Source organism: Eubalaena glacialis, chromosome 12 (assembly GCF_028564815.1).
Source record: "Eubalaena glacialis isolate mEubGla1 chromosome 12, mEubGla1.1.hap2.+ XY, whole genome shotgun sequence".
Classification (NCBI taxonomy): domain Eukaryota; kingdom Metazoa; phylum Chordata; class Mammalia; order Artiodactyla; family Balaenidae; genus Eubalaena; species Eubalaena glacialis.
In genome coordinates, this window is record NC_083727.1 from 20,957,491 (window position 1) to 20,977,041 (window position 19,551).

Below are 19,551 nucleotides of genomic sequence, written 5' to 3' on the forward strand. Positions count from 1 at the left end.
AAATTGCAAGTCCATTAAAATGCAATCCTTTGCCCAAGATATTTATAATAAGCAGGAAGAACATGCCAGAAAGGAACACTATGTTTCCCCTTAAAAACTCAGGGGTAGGACTTCCCTGGTGGCTCAGTCGTTAGGAATCCGCCTGTCAATGCAGCGGACACGGGTTCGAGCCCTAGTCCGGGAAGATCCCACATGCCGCGGAGCAACTAAGCCCGTGCACCACAACTATTGGGCCTGCGCTCTAGAGCCCGCGAGCCACAACTACTGAGCCCGCATGCCTAGAGCCCGTGCTCCGCAACAAGGGAGGCCACTGCGATGAGAAGCCCGGGCACTGCAACGAAGAGTAGCCCCCGCTCCCTGCAACTAGAGAAAGCCCGCGCGTAGCAACGAGGACTCAACACAGCCAAAAATAAATAAATTAATTAATTAAAAAAAAAAAAAGAAGAAATCAGCCCATGAAGCACAGCACTCTTTGCTTAAAAGTGTACAAACTGAAAGTTAATGAATAAAATAATTTAAATATAGCCTTATATTGAAAAACGCATATTCCCTCATTTTCAACTTACATAACTATATAAAAAGTTCACAAGAGTTATTAATAATTTTTATTGAAAAGCCTATTCAGGTAGGGTTGGATAAGGGAGATAAAAGATAAAATCCACAGTATGAACAAAAATGCAAGAAACCACTCCCCCAGCACACTAATGCTATCCTCTATGATCATTTATCCTCTAAGTCACTTCTTTTTTTTTTTAATTTTTGGCCACACTGTGCAGGATGTGGGATCTTAGTTCCCCGACGAGGGATCAAACTTGCGCCCCCTGCGTTGGAAGCGTGGAGACTTAACCACTGGACCGCCTGGGAAGTCCCTATGTCATTGTTGAAAATTAGGATCCTGCCTCAAATCAGCACTATCTTTATTTAATAGTCTCTACTGCGGGTCTGATATTTACTTGCCTTTTTTTGAAAATTTGTAAATTCAATCTATACCATCTCTGGCAATAGCAAAACTTGGTAATTCTTTTCTATATATAATAGATCTTCCTTTCCTTCATCTTAAATGTACCTCATTAAAGCATCAAAAAGTCTAGATTAATTAAACTTAGTTGAAGATTAATTAATTTAGTTGAAGATTAGAAGAACAATTCTTGTTTGCTCTTCTGAAACAAATGATTTTATAGCCAGTGATTACATCTTCTCTCCACTTACATCATTTTAGACTGAAGAGTCTTAATCATTTTAGTCAGTTTTATAAAAACACCAAAAGCATTTGCTCCAAGACTTAGGTTTCCTTACTAGACTTCTCTCACTGTAAAATCATTTCTTAAGTAGGAGACTAGAATCTCAGAGAGTAATCCATGTGCACAGTCAACACAGCTTTGCATAGAAAGGATATGTTCTCTGTTTTCTTTCATATTTCCTTTCTAATGACACCCTAAAAACTAGAGTTCTTTTACATTGCAGCAACTCAATGGCCAGTGTCTTCTGAGAACACTACAGTTGCTCCTTCTCTTCCATCATCCTAGACGTAAAATATAATTCATGATGACAAAGTTTTCTTGAAGTGAGCAAGAGAGTGAATCAAACAAAAAGATTTGGACAGATAATCTTTCCTCAAAGCATTAGCACTTCCCTCAGAACATGGGTAAACTAGCAAACCTGACTGCACCTGAGTTAAAAGCACACGCAATAATATGCCCCAAAGAATTGAAAGCAGGATCTTGAAGAAACATCTGCACACCCATACTTATAGCGGTATTATTCACAATAGCTAAAAAGTGGAAGCAACCCCAGTGTCCACCTATGGATGACTGGACAAACAAAATATGGCATATACTGACAATGGAATAATATTAGCCTTTTAAAAAGGAAGAAAATTCTGATACACTGTACAACATGGATAAACCTTGAGGACATTTTGCCAAATGAAATAAGCCAGTCACAAAAAGAGAAATACTGCATGATTCCATTTATATGAGGTGCCTACAGTAGTCAGATTTATAAAGACAGAAAGTAGAATGGTGGTTTCCAGAAACTGGGGGGAGACTGGAATTGGTAGTCATTGTTTAATAGGTACAGACTTTCCATTCTGCAAGATAAAAAGAGTTATGGAGGTGGATGGTGGTCATAGTTACACAACAATGTAAATGTACTTAATACCACTGAACTGTTTACTTAGAAATAGTTATGATGGTAAATTTTATGTTATATGTATTGCACCACAAAAAAAAAAATTAGGGAAAAAAAGCACATGCAATAAACATTTTTCGTTTCCATTTCAACCTGATTTTCAAAGAAGAAATATTTAGTATGTCTCAACTCATACATTCCCCAATAAGACAAATGAGGAAATTTCACTTGGTTCCAATTTCATCTTTTTTTTTTTAACATCTTTATTGGAGTATAATTGCTCTACAATGGTGTGTTAGTTTCTGCTTTACAACAAAGTGAATCAGCCATACATATAAAAAATATGGAACGCTTCATGAATTTGCGTGTCATCCTTGCACAGGGGCCATGCTAATCTTCTCTGTACCATTCCAATTTTAGTATATGTGCTGCCAAAGCGAGCACCCAATTTCATCTTTTAAAACTCATATTTTTAACATATTCCTTTGGAATATAAAGTCAGATATTCTGAATTCTAGAATCAGAATTGTTTTCACTATGACCATGCCTCTAGTTATCTCACTCCAGAGGAAAGCATTTGTTCAAACTCATTGCGGTAGATACTGCTGGTTACCTACTCAATCATCCTTTTTCCCTTTCTTGCTTACAAATCTAACCTCATTTTTTTTTCCCCTTGAAGCAAGATAGCCAGTTATAATACTCACCTCCTCTTGAAACTAAGGATAACCATATGGCCCAGTTGGGGCCGATGGTGAGCCAAAAGCCATGTGCGTAAGTCATTTTGGGATCAGATCCTCCAGCCTCAGTCAAGCCTGCAGCCCTGGTCAACAACTTGACTGCAACCTCATGAGAGTCCCTTGGCCAGAATCACCTAGCAAAGCCACTCCCAAATTCCTGACCCAGAAAACCTCATGAGACAGTAAATATTTGTTGTTTTAAGCTGCTAAAGCTTGGGGTAATTTGTTATATAGCAATGGATAACTAATACAGATCTGATGCTAAGTTTCAGAGTAATTTGTTATGCAGCAAGAGATAAATAACACAGCATGTATCCAACCATCAATCTGACACCTGCACTGAGATATCTCACAGACTCATTTCAAACTTAACACATCTGAAACTGAACTGTTGGTCTTCTCTCAAATCAATTCTGTCTCCAGTCTTTCTTAACTCAGTACACAACACCTTAAACCACCCTCTTGTTCATGCCAGGACCCTGAAACCAATCCTTGGCATGCCACAATCTATCTAATACCACAATCTATCACCAATTTCTGTTGGTCCCAAATTCCTAAATATACTTTAACTCCACCCACAACTCTTCATCTCCCAGTCATCCCCCGGTCTGAGCTCCTGTTATATCCTGCTTGGAATCCACTAACCTAATGCCAATAACCTGACACCATCTCCTAATGTCTGTTCTTGTTCCTTTTCAATCCACTTTCTAAATGCTGGCCAGCTTGACAATGAACTCTGCAACAATTAAATTAACATGGTTTACAAAGCTCTGAATCATGTGACCCCTACCTATGCCAAGTCTAATCTTGCAATGCTCTCCCCTCCTCTCAGTAGCTCCAGCCACACTGGCCTTTGTGTTACTCAGATGCACCCAGCCCTTTCCTGCCCCAGGATATTTGCTCATGCTGCTCTGCCTGCGTATAGCCCATTGTCAACCTGCTTAACTCCTATGGCTATTTCAGGTCTAATTTTAAACATCTTTTCTTCTGGACCTCCCCAATCTCTCAAAGTACCCTGTTTTCTTTTCCTTTGCACCCTATACCTATCTCAATTTGATTACCTATTGATTTGTGTAAGTCCATGAGGGCAAGAAAAGTCTACTTTGATTGCCATAGTATATGCAGCTCCCAATACAGGTTGTCAATTTTAAAAATTATTGAATGAATGTATTTAATATGTTCATTAAGTCCAAACAAACTGTATATTGACTATAATTCAATCTAGACTTATAAATTGTCCACTTCAATAAAAGAACATGATTCTATTATATCTATGGCCTTTTCATCCATCTGCAAAATTTTAAAACCACGATCACTGAGATAACCCAGATTTTCTTTCTCATTTCCTCTTTTCCACGTGTCTAAAGACCATTTTATTATGAGCAGAGAGTGAAAATGTGACTTCTAGAAACATTAAAAAAAGAAGAGCTGGAATTAAAATAGTCCCTAAAGGCAGACAAGAAAAGCAATTCTAAAGCTCATTAGAAAATTAAATTGACCCCTGATTCATCTAAATAAGAACATTTTATCCCGGTGTTTAGAGTTTTGATGAACAATCATTTCCCTTTCCAAAGCCTGGCTGATTTGTAAAGGCAGAAGGATCATGACTGCACAAGATTATTTTTTGATGAAGAAATCAGAGACCTGCTGATGGGAGAACCAAGAAATACTAATCAGGGCAAGCTGAAGCACAGCGTAAAGCAACCATACCCACTTACTCTCTTCCAGTAAATATTATACTACGCTGACTTGCAACCGGAGAAGGAGTAGGTCTGGAAGCAGACAGCGTGGGTTCTGAGGCCAAGCCACACACAGGGAGCAGCCCCACAATAATGTCGGCAGCAGCTAACCAGAAAAGAAACTGTGCAGGGCCCTCACGGTGGAAAGAAATAGAAACCACACGAGTCTTTCCCCCTACATTCATACACACAGACCGTCAGCCCAGCAACAAGACTAAATTCCAAGATCACATGGGTTTATGTACAAACACATAATTGTGCCAAACTTTGATAAACGGCACATATTTTAACTTAATAGATTTATGTGAATACATACTAGTAAACTACAATCTCAATTATACATATAAATACATGTTATAATATATTACACACATGCACACAGAAATTATGGTAAGTTTTTCACTTCACTAAAAGTGCCATTTTAATAAAAGAATTTAACCAGAGACACCTATGGCAGTTGTACACATAATTCTTTAATGTATAAATTACCAGAACTCAGTTTATTTTTTTTCTACATAAGAATATAAATAATATAAACATTTAGGACACAATTATTATAGAAATTTTCAAATCAAAACAGTAACCATATATAATGTATTCATATATACATAAATAAGATTTTAGTACTAATACTCATGTTAAACATACAATTTATAAAAAGGCTGCTACCCCTTGTGTGGCATGAAAAAAAAGTCATGCCATAAAACTGCCATGCAGAAGGTGGCAACTGTCAGAGACAAGCCTGTGCTCCAGAACAGAAAAGAGGTGCCGCACACAGCACTCAGGCAGGAACTAGGAAACAAGAATACCAGTTTTTTTTTTTCTCTCCTTTTTTTTTTTTTAACATCTTTATTGGAGTATAATTGCCTTACAACGTTGTGTTAGTTTCTGCTGTGTAACAAAGTGAATCAGCTATACATGTACATATATCCCCATATCCCCTCCCTCTTGCGTCTCCCTCCCACCCTCCCTATCCCACCCCTCTAGATGGTCACAAAGCACTGAGCTGATCTCCCTGTGCCATGTGGCTGCTTCCCACTAGCTATCTATTTTACATTTGGTAGTGTATATATGTCCATGCCACTCTCTCACTTTGTCCCAGCTTACGCTTCCCCCTCCCCGTGTCCTCAAGTCCATTCTCTACGTCTGCATCTTTATTCCTGTCCTGCCCCTAGGTTCTTCAGAACCTTTTTTTTTTTTTTTTTTTAAGATTCCATATATATGTGTTAGCATACAAAGAATACCAGCTTTAAGGCCATCAAGGGACACACTCCAACCAGCAAGCAAGACCAAAGCATCTAACTGGCAGGGCAACCAGGTGGGTCCCCACTAGGAAAGAGTCAGTGTAACAGCTTTATCAAAGGTCAAAGTGAAGTAGTAAATCAATAGCCAGGCAAATCAGACTAAGTAAAGATATATAATAATCAAAGACAAGTCAAACAAGGTCACACATTCAAAGAAAGAGCCTGGCCAAAAAAAAAAAAAGTCACGATGACACCCAGCTACAAGGAAACTGAAATGATCTTCTGTTGATATTGATAGTAACAAAATCAGAACACCCTTTAAGCTTGAGGGAGTAAATCTAGAAACACAGCTCAGATCAATTTTAGATCCTAAAATAGGCAGATAATGTGCATTTCCCTAGCCATAATCAAATATTCTAACATGTTATAAACTAGAATGTATTAAAGTTTGTATACTTGCATAAATACCATTTAATCCTGAAAACCATGAAATGCTCCCAAGTCTCATCTATTAATAGTTCTAAAAGGATCAGTGTTGAGGATACCATAGACATATTTAGCAAAGTCCAAATGTTATTCCAGATAACTGACTACGTAAAGACTCAATTTTGACATATATTTTACATAAAATGTTGTCAAAAAACATCCAAGTGTGTTTATGTTAGCATGTTGTACTACTGTAAGTCCCATACTATGTAGCTATTGCCCAGAAGGAGAAAAATTCCTAGTTTAACGGTGGGAAGAAAAATATTAAAAGGAGATTTCATCAAGATTGAGGAATTCCTCTAGATTATCCTATTCTTGGTTTCTCTGCTTTCTCTTCATCATAACAGTTGAGTGTGGCCAATCAGATAAATCAAATGAAAGAGCGTAAAAAGAAAAAAAAATCTATAAATGCCATATGACCTGCCAAGAAGTACTTTATTTTATACTAAGAAGATGCAGTGCAAGCAAATGGAAAAAACACACTCACCATAATTCAAAGGCTTTCCATCACAGAACCTGTTCACAACTGCAGATCTTGAAAAACATTTTACAAGCACCAAACTGCTAATATTTGTGTAATTTGAAGAAAAGAACTAGAAATAATATAAGCACATTGTACGAAATTATCCTTTTATAATAATAATGAAAATAATGATAGCAGTAGCAGAAGTAGTTAATAGGTGCAGAGTTCTTACCATATGAAGGCATGGTACCACTCCCCCTGCATTACCTCATTTTTTTGTCATTTGAGATATAGTTCACATGCCACAAAATCCATGCATTTGAAGTGTACAATTCAGCAGTTTTTAGTATATTTGCAAAGTTATGCAACAATCATCGCTATCTAATTCCAGAACATTTTCATTATCCCCCATACCCTGTACCCATTATCAGTCATTCCCCATTCCCTCCCCTCCCCCAGCCCTAGGCAACCACTCATCTACTTTCTACGGATTTTCCTATTCTAGACATTTCACATAAATAGATTATATGATATGTGGCCTTTTGTGCCAGGCTTCCTTCACTTAGCATTATGTTTCCAAGGTTCATGCTTGTATCAATACTACATTGCTTTTTATGGCTAAGTAATGTTCCCTTGTATGGAGAGACCACATTTTGTTGATCCATTCATCAGCTGATGGGCGTTCTGGTTGTTTCCACCTTTTGCCTATTACGAAGAATGCTGCTATGAACATCTGTGAACAAGTTTTTGTGTGGACATATGTTTTCAATTCTCTTGGGGATATAACTTAGAGTGGAATTGCTGAGTTAGATAATGCAACACTTAACTTTTTGAGGAACCAGCAAACTGTTTTCCAAAGATACTGTACCCATTCGACATTTCCACCAGCAGTGCATGAGGGTACACATCCTCATCAACACTTCTTTTCCATATTTTTTATTATACTCATCCCAGTAGAACCTCATTGTGATTTTGATTTGCCTTTCCCTAAAGACTAATGATGTTGAACATATTTTTCACAAGCTTATTGGCCACTTGTATATCTTTGGAGAAATGTCTATTCAAAAATTAGCCCACTTTTCAACCGGGCTATTTGTCTTTTTATTGTTGAGTTATAAGAATTCTTTATATATTCTGGATCCTAGATCCTTATCAGAAATACAATTTGCAAATATTTTCTCCCATTCCATGGATTGTCTTTTCACTTGCGTTATCTTATTTAATCCTCGTAACAACCATGAGTTTGTCCTATGAGTATCCCCCTTTTATTGATGAGGAGACAGTTACTAAACTTGTCCGAGGCTTCACAGCTAATAAGAGTTGAAGAAGAGATTCCAACCCAGGCAGTCTGCCTCCACTCATTAGTAGGATGTACTGTCAGAAACACTGAGCTCATTAGGTGCTATAGCTTAGGCACTAAATAAATAAGCAGGATTAAAAATAATTAACTTAAAAAGAAACAGTATTACTGATGCTTTGCATAGAAATTACCAGAGGGCCCTCCTCTTGTTTATACCAGTCTTCTTGAGAAGAAAGAGTAGCTTAAAATAAAGCACATTCAGCCTTACAAGACAAAACTTGGCCTCTAAACAGTGCCTATTCTTTTCAATTGTAGGAAACTTTCTTATTGAGTTATGTAGTTGAAACAAAGGAATTCAGAATACAAGTGGTATTTTTGCTGAGATTTAAACATTGTAAATCATCACAGTGGGTATTGTGTTAGGGGGAGGCCTATTTCTTTGCCAACAACTGTTCTGTTCAAAATATATGCCTTCTCCAGCTCTACACAACCACTCTCTGAGAAGATGAACAAAGCAGAGCTTGAGCAACGACGATGTCATTCCGACCAGTCGCTCCTTACTCTCCTCTTATTTCTGCCACCAACCATGTTCAATATAAAAGTCAATCTACAAATAATTTTAGTATGTCTGTAGAATTATGTTCATGCTAAATAAAGGGTGAAGTAGTGGTTTTAAAGGAATATGCTAGATCTACCAATACTGGCATAGAAAGGGATTCAATATGTATAGCTAAAGCAGAAACAAAAAACAAACAAAAAAACCTGTAAAACAATGTGATTTTATATTTATTAAAAATAGGCATTATGACTATATATCATAATACATCTGCTAGCATATGCACACAAACCAAAAAAAATTAAAAATCATCTAATGATGGAGATTTCCCTCCCTGGGAGTAGGGCATAATTTTTATGTAATGAAATGGTTGACTTTTTAAACATATATACATAATATTTTGTTTTTTAAAAAAAGGGTAGCATTCTCTCCAAAAATCCTACAAACCTTAAAAGCCATGGAAATGAATGAACACATATGAATAAAATGAACAAATGAACAAAAGGTTATATTTTGTTCTATATCTGGAGAAGTTTTAGTGACTTTACAAACTTCTTGAAGTTGTGAGAAAAATTGTGTACTTGCACATGTGATTTGGAGTGGTGGCAGAAATTCCATAGTTCCTAACAATTTTTAAATGACTCCCTGACCCAGAAAAAAGTTTAAGAACTTTATCTCAAAAGATTATTATAAGGTCTCATTTTATAAAAGGTGAAGACAGATAGCAAATCTTTGTTTTATCAGATAACAAAGCAAACTCCCTTGAGCCAAATACAGTAGAGACATCTTCTAAATCATGAAAAAATAGTCACTAGATCTCTTTTAGGTCCTCCTCTGTAATTCTTAGGATGACCCTAAGCCAATCATATTTTTAAGCTTATGATTTACAGTTGTTTCTAAACGCTAAAAAAATGTGTCTCTTTCCTTTGGATACAACACAAACACCTTTCCCAAAGCAAAAAGAGAGAGAGGGAGAGAGAGAGAGAAAGTCCACCCTATGAAAACTAACTTTAACCACATATACAAACAAATTATTTGGTTCCTTCCTTTAAATATTGTTTATTGAGCATCTACTACAAGTCAGACCCACTGTTCTCTAGTTAATGTCATTCTTATTTGTTATAGCCCAAGGTTTTTCCTTCTTTCTTCTACTTGATGCAACATACAACAACTGAAGGAATGAATGTCCAGCACCAGGCCATCTTAAATGTCCATGTGATCATTCTCAACTGCCTGTACAAAGGCTCTTTATGGGAAATGAAAAGGAAGAGTAGTGATAAACGTACAGGACTTCAATCCTTAGATCACTAAGGATTATCAGTAATAAAAGAAACACAAACTTCCCCTTACACGGGGGCTTAACATCCCTAGACTTTTTCTCTTGGCCTTCCTCCAGCAAATAATTATCTCCTTGAAGATAAGTTTCTCCTTCAAAGTAAAGGGTAATCAAATTTATCATAGGAAAACAAAAGACTTAGGCAGTGTCTAAGCTAGTAGGTTATTAAACTGACATCTACTTGTCTACGACAAAACCCTTCTTCCATTCTAACAGTAAACTGAGTATTTCTGAAATGTATACTTTCTAAAAATTATTCTAAATATTATTATTCTAAAAGTTCTAAATATTATTCAATGACAATTGCCTTATCTATATAATGATGACTGGGATAGAGGTCAGAAAAAAATCATATGTATAAAATTATCAAGGAAGAAGTGATGTGTCTAAGTGACATCTATTATTGTCTTGGAAGTATTTTCTTAATAAATCCTTGACTCATATGTAAGTCCTTAAGAACATAAGTAGAGATTTCTTGGAAGTGACATCTCCCATAGGTATGCTCCTTAGTTCAAACTAAATTAACATAAATTTTACTACTATAGCACATCAACTTTTATATTCATATGATAATTATAATGTCCAAGTTCTTATGCCAACAGTAGAATACAATGAACATAAAATCTCTAGCACCTGCCTTAATAATACTGATTGACCTAAAATAAATTTCTTCCAAAGGCCAAACTATCACTGGATTCGCAGATGAACAAAGAAGCACCTTGTTAACTAACCTCTGACCTTCTTCACTTTTCATAAAATGAGTCATTTAATTTGGCTACTCACTTGTTTTGTTCCCAAATACACTTCAACATCATGTTTCTCCTTAATAACATCCTGCCACATGACGCTTTGAGAGAAAACCATTAAATCACATTAACTGAAGTATATGGCTTCAGAATAAAGTGTAAAAAGTGGAGAATCATGAGTGGTTTACATGTTTTTGTCACAGCGAAGTTAAGTCTACTCTTTATGATCCATTCCAGAATTGCAATCCCATGCTGTCTTTCCAGCTGAAAGCACATGGGTCATTCCTTCCCTTTTCCCCATCATCAGATAAACACACAGATCATAATATAATACACACACACACAAACACACACACACACACTTCTTCCAGCGTTTTTAAAAATTAATTATAAGTCAGCTGCCAAAAGAAAGTGACAAAATTTATTTCGGACAAGCAGGAATGATTGGGGAATTAACCACCATGCCAAATTCTTTGTGCAGAGGTTCTTTTCTTTAAAAAAAAGAAAAGAAAAGAAAATGCAAATCAAGAGTTATCCACCACTACGTGAGAAGGACTTGACCCACCATTGCTGGTTTTGAAGATGGAAGGGGGCTGTGAGCCAAGGAACATGGGCAGCCTCTTGTAGCTGGAAAAGACAAGGAAACTGATTCTCCCCTAGGGCTTCCAGGAGGAATACAGGCCTGCCAACAACCTGATTTTAGTACAGTGAGACCAGTGTCTAACTTCTGACCTCCAGAACTGTAAGATAATAAATTTGTATTGGTTGAAGCCATCAAATTCATACTAATTTGCTACAGCAGCAATAGGAAACAAACACACCCACTCATCTGCAATATTTCTCAGTCATTCATCCTTGCCTGTGAATCACAAACTTGGAAATATAAAATCAGAAGTAGTAACACAAAGCAGGGAGAGCAAAGCTGTAGACATCCAAGCTTCTATACAGATCAGCACCTACTAACAAAGCCTACACAGGGTGTAATCCCACACGAGCTAAACGAAAAGAATGAAATTTGGCCTAAGAGCCTCCTTTTATCTTTCAAGGGAAAAATAACTAGAAAAAAAAAACACAAAAGAGACAGCAAGGGAGAAGCAGGTCACAATCAGAAGCAATTTCTGCAGGTATCAGCTGAGCTCCTAAACTAGAAACTGACACTGCAAATGCAACAACAGGGAAGAATCATTCACACACAAGTTCTCTCAATCACAGCTACACCCAGGAGAAGAGTTAGCTCAGCTTTTGGCAGCAGAATCCTAAATATTGAAAACCATGAAGTGAGCTTTGCCATAACTCAATTTAATTCTTCAACAGAACCAAGATATTCCCAAGCTACCAACCCCAATGTCCAGGTCCTCAATCCTTCCCTTGATGTACTACAATAACCTTCTATACTATCCACCCTCCTATTTACATCCTAAAGACCTTTGAAAGATTATCTTCTTATGATCACAAAGTTCTGCACGCACAAATTCTCCAAACATCCCCCAATGCCTTCAAAATCATGTATAGCTATCTATATGATACAGTGTGAAGTAACCTACTTAGCATGGCATTCAGCACACTTTCCTATATAGTCATCCCCTACTAATCTGTGCCCTCTGCCCGGAATTCTCTTCCAGCCCCAATAACCCCATCAGTTTCCATATCAAATGGTACCCTCTCTTTCATGAAGTCTTTAGATAGATTTACTCCCCTGATCCAACTCTAAATACCCACTCCACTCCCAACTTTTAAATTCACATCGTATTTTGTTCCTTACTTATAACAAAATATTTGGGGGATTTTGAAAGTTAATAATATTATATCAGTGTGTATCCATGCCCATGTTGATCTCCTCTCCTAATGAGATTCTTAATTCCCTGAAGGAAGAAACTGTCTTATTCCTTGGCCTCTTTCACATAGTTCCTTACACACCATAAGTATACAATAAATATTTTCTGAATTACCAAAGAAATAACCCAACATACGCTTAGCGAAAAGAGAAAAATCCTGATCATTACGAAGAAATTAAGAGTCAGCCATGTAAGAAAACTTCTTTAACAGGGGTAATTCAACTCCAACAAAATTATAATGTTTGGGGTCGGGGGGTGTTTTGTTTTGTTTTGTTTTGTTTTGTTTGCTTTAAGCAGGGGGAAATTCTTACGGGAACTGTTGAGTAAGTAGTTTCTGTCTCTCCCCACCTGCAGTTATTCCTACCACACAAAATCAAATTCCTACCAGCTGACTTAGGGCCTAGAAGCTGTCCTGAAAGAGGAGATTTAAGACCCAGCTGGAAAGCAAGCAAGTAACAACAGGAGGAACAAGACGTAACCAAGTCCACTCACCTCTCAACCATTTTACATCACACCAGTTCTGGGAAAGCCAGGCTCTCAGTGCATTGCTTTCTAAACGAATCTATCCTTAGAATATAAGTTATAGCTACTAGATCTTGTGGCAATTCACCAATGGACATGTGTACATAAATATATAACTAAGAGCTGGGGCACTTCCATCTCCAATGGGACAAGTAAAGATGGACAGACTAGAAGTCAATCTTTTCCTAACTTCTGACTCAAAAGCCTAGAAAACACATAGAAAAGAAGATAAGCACAAAATATAGTTCCGGAAGATATTGGGTTTCATATCATAATATTTTGTCTCTCTCTTTGTCTCTCTGTTTTTAAATTTAAGTAGTAAATTATTATGTGCTACTCTTAAATCATTACGTGTTATTCTTAAATTCTTCTGAAAACATGAAATTCAAAGTGCTAAGTACTAAGAAACTTAATTCAAAAGCATATTTCAAATAGCAAACCAATACGATATCAAACTTAAAAATCAAGCTAATAACAAAGTAGACATACCTATAACTAACTCTTCACCACATTTCTATTCTGGACAAAGGTCCTCAAATACACCTTTATTTCAAAGTGTTACTCACAGAGCAAACTCAGCCTCATAGGTTATCATCTATCCTGAGGATCCAATGATCATTTCACCCAATTGAAATCAACTTTCACATCATGTAAAGAATGACATTTAATGTTTTTTTCCTTTTTTCTCTGCCTTGCTTCAAAAACTCTCCAGGTGTTAATGCAGACCTCTTCTCCATATCTTGGCAAAGTTTACTTTGAACAGGCAGTTTCTCATGACCTTCAAGTCTGTGTTCAACAATGAAATCATTTGGCTCTATATCCTATTCAGTTATTAATCACAAACAACAAAGGAAGAACTTTCACATGAAAAATGTAAAACCTATGTGGGCCAGCATTCACTGTGGGTCACTCTGGGTCACGTTCACAGCTAAGGTCATTGAGGCCCTTGGAATGACCTCCACTTTTTAGAACCTACATTTAACATTGTGCTGGCGAGGAAACATCACAGCTCTGTGACTTTTAGATAAGTGCTCCTGGAGGTTTGTACTCAGAAGAGGGTATACTGACAGACAGCAGCTGGGTGATGGGGAGATGGGAGGGTGTCGGGAGGGGCAGGGATACAGGTGCCTCTGTATGTGCTGATCACCTCCCTTCCTTGGGTGGGCTCTTTCAGTGAGTACCTCAGGGGAAAATTTCTACCCTGTCTAGGGTGACCACACCAGGACCTCGGCATTTTGACTCCACCCATTTAAAGAAATGTAGCTGTTACATTCTAGCCAAATTTTACTTTTTAAAAATCAGCTCCAATGAGTTGATTTTTTTAATTAGCAAGGCAAATATTTTACTCATTTTCTTTGTTTCCATTACTATTATTATAACTATTATTAATGTGGCCTTTGTTTTTATTCTTTAAATTTTAGTAAGGCAGTGGCAGCATAATGAAAAAATCGCTGGAATCAACGTGTGTCTCTAATTTAAAAGGCACTTCTTTCCTTATCAGCCATCCCTTTTAGGATCCAGAAATAAACCCATCTGGTCTCCCCCTCAATTCCTGGATGCTTTTAACTCAAACACAGCCTTCTAGACTAAGCCCAAAATTGAAATATTTTATAATATTATAAGTAGTTTATTTTGGAGGTGATCCCAGGAAACACTGGTGGGGAGTGAAGCATTGAGACAGGAAAGAAAAGGTAGCCAGCAAAAGGGTCATTTTCAGTTAAGTTATCACTGAATCTTAATTCAACAGGGAACTTGGGAGAACCAGTGTAAAATGCTCATCTCAAAGGTATCTTACCTGAGATGCAAGAGAGCTGGGGATTTATACTATAGCAGTCACTGGCAGTGGGTTGCTGGGGGCTGGCACTTCCTGCCAAGCCTGGGTGTGAGCTTTTCCAGCCAAGCAAAAGAATGCAGGCGCCTGAATTGGCAGTCCCCGTGCACCGAAGTGCTCAAAGCAGGGGTTACGGTTAGGGCACCAACAGCCTTTGCTACAGCTAGGATCGGGATTATTTCCAAAAGGATAAACCAGAGGCAACCACGTTAGATGACACATACCACAGAATACAAGGTTGAGCGCTTTTCCACAAAAATATCCTTCAAAAAAAGAGGATGCCACCTTATATTTAAATCCTGAAAGGTCTCATATTATGGGACACTGTCAATTACTGTGTTTTAATCTGAAACAGCAAAGGACTGTTTGGGTAAAACCCAGTAATCTGAAAGGACCTCAACCATGTTCAACTTGGATGCTATTAAAGGTCAAGTAAAGAGATTTAATACAGACTTGGTTATTGAGGGTATGACTTTTCAACGTCAAGTGGTGGATGGCAAAGCAGCTCAAAAACAAAAGTGTGTGGGAGGTGGATAAGCCAGAATCCTCAGATATGAAAATACAAATAAAGAAACATAGGAAACGCTTGTCTTGACTAGTAATTATGGGGAGTGAAAATAAAACAACATGTGGTACTCAAAACTGGATACTGGCTGGAGCTCAGAGATACTGACATATTTATATACAACTGATGGCATTAAACTTAACACAGTCCTTCTGGAGAACATTTAGTCATACATGTCAGAAACCCTAAAACTAAACCTCTTGTCCCAGAAATTCTATTTCTAGGAACTTATCAGAAATAAGTAACTGAAATGAAGAATGGCAGCAAACATCAATAATAGTAATAACAAATATTTATATAGCACACACTAGAGCAGTGCCTGCCTGCTCTAAATGTTTTATATCAGGGTTCCCAACTGAGAGTGAGTCTGACTTCTAGGAGACACTTGGCGATGTCTGGAGACATTTTTGTATATCAAAACTGGTGGGCAGCGAGGGATGCTGTTAAACATCTACAATGTACAGGACAGCTCCCCCAGCAAAGATGTATCTAGCCCAAAATGGCAACAGTGTCATGGTTGAGAAACCCTGCTTTACATCCATTCACTTAAATAATCCTTGACAATCCTATGGTATTTTTATTATCTCCATTTTACAGAACAATAAAGATAATTTTTCCATGCACTGTTATACATAATTTTGAAAAACTAGGAATAAACTAAATACCAAAAAACAAGGAGTTAATAAATTATGTAAAGCTACCCAATGGAAGCATGAAAATTACTTATTTGAAATATAATAAAACTAAAATACCAGAACAAAGAATTAGAAGTTTTATATAATTACAAATATTTTAAGATATGAATATAAAGACTAAATGGGAAAATGAAAGTTACTATTCTGTTAAGATGACAGAAATAGTAATGGATATTTTTTCCTTTCTAACATTCTTTCAAATTACTGTGATTTTTTAAAAGAAAAAACACTCAACAATGGAGATAATAAATTTGGAATTTTCCTTAAACAATGAAAGTTCTTATGAAATAAGGAATATCTTATTTTAACAACACAAGAGTTAACAAGCTAAGAAGACAGTTAATATCAAGACATTTAGGAAGAAGGATTTCCATGGAATAGCACCAAATGTTAGTGTTTTAAATTCTGAAGTCATAATATTCCTGTTCAGGGTAAGAATGAACTAGCTAGATTTTATATCTACTTCTCTATCGTTTACTTATTTCATGGTTCACTATCACCTAAAGATAATGGGCAAAAGGAATCAAATTTCAATTCAGCTAAGTTTGATTCATAATAGCATCTCTATTACATAAGATAATTTAAACTGTTATTTTAAATGTATTAATAATAGTAATAATATTAGTATTAGTAACATTATTATTGTTGCTATTATTAGCAACATGTATTGAATGCTTCCTATGTGGCTACTGTGTAATCTAATCCCCACAACATCCATATGAGGTAAATGCTTTTATGGACTCCATTTTTCAGCAAAGCTCACAGACATTTAAAATTAAGGAATTTGGGGTTTCCCTGGTGGCGCAGTGGTTAAGAATCCACCTGCCAATGCAGGGGACATGGGTTCGAGCCCTGGTCTGGGAAGATCCCACATGCCGCGGAGCAACTAAGCCCGTGCGCCACAACTACAGAGCCTGCGCTCTAGAGCCAGTGAGCCACAACTACTGAGGCTGCACTCTAGAGCCTGTGAGCCACAACTACTGAGCCTGCGTGCCACAACTATTGAAGCCCGCGCACCTAGAGCCCGTGCTCTGCAACAAGAGAAGCCACCACAATGAGAAGCCCGTGCACCCCAACGAAGAGTAGCTCCCGCTCACCACAACTAGAGAAAGCCCATGCGCAGCAACGAAGACCCAATGCAGTCAAAAATAAATAATATTTTTTTAAATAAATAAATAAATAAATAAAATTAAGGAATTTGCCAAGGGTGTACAGTAAATGGAGGTAGCTGCGTTGAAATTCAGGCAGTCTGACTCCAAAGCCCAACTGCCCAAATCAAAATATAAGTGTGCTGGGGACAAGGTGGGGTGAGGGAAAGACAGCCTCTGCCCTTGCTCCTCTCCCTACAGCAACGAACTGACAGTATCTGATATGTAGGATGTAAAACCTGCCTTTTGAAATATGTTTCCTAATTTTTCTGAGTAGACCTAACAATGAATTAACCAACAGGATCTCATATTTTAAATAATTTTAAATTACTAAAATTAATTTTTATTATTTCAGATTTAAATATTGTAAATAATTATTTTAATAATCAATCAATATTGACAAATAAATACTTGCCAAAAACAGCTGAGTGAATTCAAAGGAGAAAAAAAATAAGTCTGTCAGAGTTTCCACAGGAAGTCCTACAATCGATGATTCTAACATGAGGGGATTTCGTCCGATCCTCATATCCTATTGGATATCCTGTTCTCAGAGATCTGAGGATTAAAAAAATAAGTCTATGTCCTGTCAATAGGAAAATGGATACCTAAGACTAAGGAATAGGGGGCTGTCTGTTTAAACAATTTAAGCATCTGTTTCTAGAATGCTGAAGAGGAATGGATAGGAAGGTTAAATATAAAACACTATTTGTAGATATCATATTATTGGGCTTACATGTCTCTAGTCTAGTCTCACCTCCCCAGAGTATATATTACGAAATGAAGTCACTAAAAACAAAATGCGGGCTTCCCTGGTGGCGCAGTGGTTGAGAATCTGCCTGCCAATGCAGGGGACACGGGTTCGAGCCCTGGTCTGGGAAGATCCCACATGCCGCGGAGCAACTAAGCCCGTGATCCACAATTACTGAGCCTGTGCGTCTGGAGCCTGTGCTCCGCAACAGGAGAAGCCGCGATAGTGAGAGGCCCGCGCACCGCGATGAAGAGTGGCCCCCGCTTGCCACAACTAGAGAAAGCCCTCGCACAGAAACGAAGACCCAACACGGCCATAAATAAATTAATTAATTAATTTTAAAAAAAAAAAAATGCTGTGATCTTCCGAGATTCCTGAAGCGAAGATCAACTTAACAAATGACAGGGATCAGGGCACGAATAACATATCATCATGCAGAAAGGAGGGGAATTTGGCATGAACCAAAGTACAAGCTCCTACCCAGGCTGAGCCACTATCAGCTCAAAGCAGGCTACATGTTGGTGTGAGGGAGAAGGAGGAACAACTGGTCTCCACATTCCACACCTACAAAAACCTCCAAACTCCACACCTGTGAGCTGTCTCAGTCATGGGCTACAAGGTCAGAAAGGAAGATGGCAGGTAAGGAAAGCAGAAAACCTCCTTTGTGCATGGAGCTTAGATTTCTTCCCACCATATATACATGTATGTGTCTGACAAATTGTGAGTAAATCTTATCAAAAATATAGCCTTATTGATACGTGAAGATTTCAATGTATAAAGAATCCTGGTGTGTCTTTCTTAGCTGTATGTTTTTAAACACCAGCAATAACTGAAATGCAGGAAGATACCAACAAGAAAAACAATAGCAAATATTTATACAGCACTTACAAAAGCAGTAATAGGCTGATCGAAATGCTTTCTATCAGGGGTTTTCGACCAAGAGCAACTGTGCCCCTGAGGAGACATTTGACAATGTCAGGAGATATTTTTAGGGGATTTTAGACATTAGTAGGACTGACAAACACATTCACCACCATTATCCCTTCTGATTATTTGGACATCAATCTGATTGGTGGGGTCCCGTGCCATACCAGTTGTTAAATATTTTTAATAGTATACCTCTGCCTGAATATACTATAAATAGTTAAAACAAATATCATACCTAACAACACCTGAGATGTCAACAAATATTTTCAATAATATGGAGTACTTCAGATATATTAACCGAATGTCAGCCTTTGAAAATAACTTTCCCCTTTTCCAGGTCCCAGAAATCCAATGACACCTGAAAAATCTTTTTCTTAATCTAGTTATCACAGGAATTGGCGCACTTGCTTTGTGAATATACTTGCAACTGTGACTGCGTGTAAGAAATCAAATGCAAAACCCTAACTTAAAGAAAAACTTGGTACAAGTTATAAATATTATTTCATCTGTAAATCTACAAACTTTTAACAATAACGCTTAAGG

General features: G+C 37.3%; 1 protein-coding gene and 1 non-coding gene across 8 annotated transcripts in view; both read right to left on the bottom strand.

Annotated features, from left to right (window-relative positions):
* UTRN (utrophin) overlaps positions 1–19,551 on the bottom strand; it is a 519,047-nt gene that overhangs the window by 430,954 nt on the left and 68,542 nt on the right. The window lies entirely within an intron of this gene.
* On the bottom strand, positions 2,468–2,574 carry LOC133102697 (U6 spliceosomal RNA). Its single transcript, XR_009703048.1, has one exon. It is a non-coding gene; the product is annotated as a U6 spliceosomal RNA (small nuclear RNA).